Source organism: Penaeus monodon, chromosome 25 (genome assembly GCF_015228065.2).
Source record: "Penaeus monodon isolate SGIC_2016 chromosome 25, NSTDA_Pmon_1, whole genome shotgun sequence".
In the NCBI taxonomy this organism is placed as follows: domain Eukaryota; kingdom Metazoa; phylum Arthropoda; class Malacostraca; order Decapoda; family Penaeidae; genus Penaeus; species Penaeus monodon.
The window spans coordinates 10,292,806-10,293,069 of record NC_051410.1 but is presented as its reverse complement, the minus strand read 5'-3'; the positions used below and the strand labels follow the sequence as shown (position 1 = coordinate 10,293,069).

The 264-nt window shown below is 38.3% G+C and overlaps 1 protein-coding gene across 1 annotated transcript in view; it reads left to right on the top strand.

The window, feature by feature from the left end:
* LOC119589537 (uncharacterized PE-PGRS family protein PE_PGRS54-like) overlaps nt 1-264 on the top strand; it is a 34,021-nt gene that overhangs the window by 19,438 nt on the left and 14,319 nt on the right. The window lies entirely within an intron of this gene.

Below are 264 nucleotides of genomic sequence, written 5' to 3'. Positions count from 1 at the left end.
GAGGCTGAGAAGAGTAAAAAAAAAAATTGGAAACCCGAGGCATGAAATTAGTTTACATGCAAATCATACATTGAAAGCAACATGGAAAGTTATAACTGCAAGCGGCTCTGCGTTTGCTTTGACAGTTTTCTCACATTAGCCACAAATCGCTAACGTAACTGGCAACCAACAATCCCATCTCATTTCATAGAACAAAACAGACAGGTGTTCTCATGAATGAATCACTAAGATCGTTTCTCTTCAGCTTGACCAAAAAAAGACGAA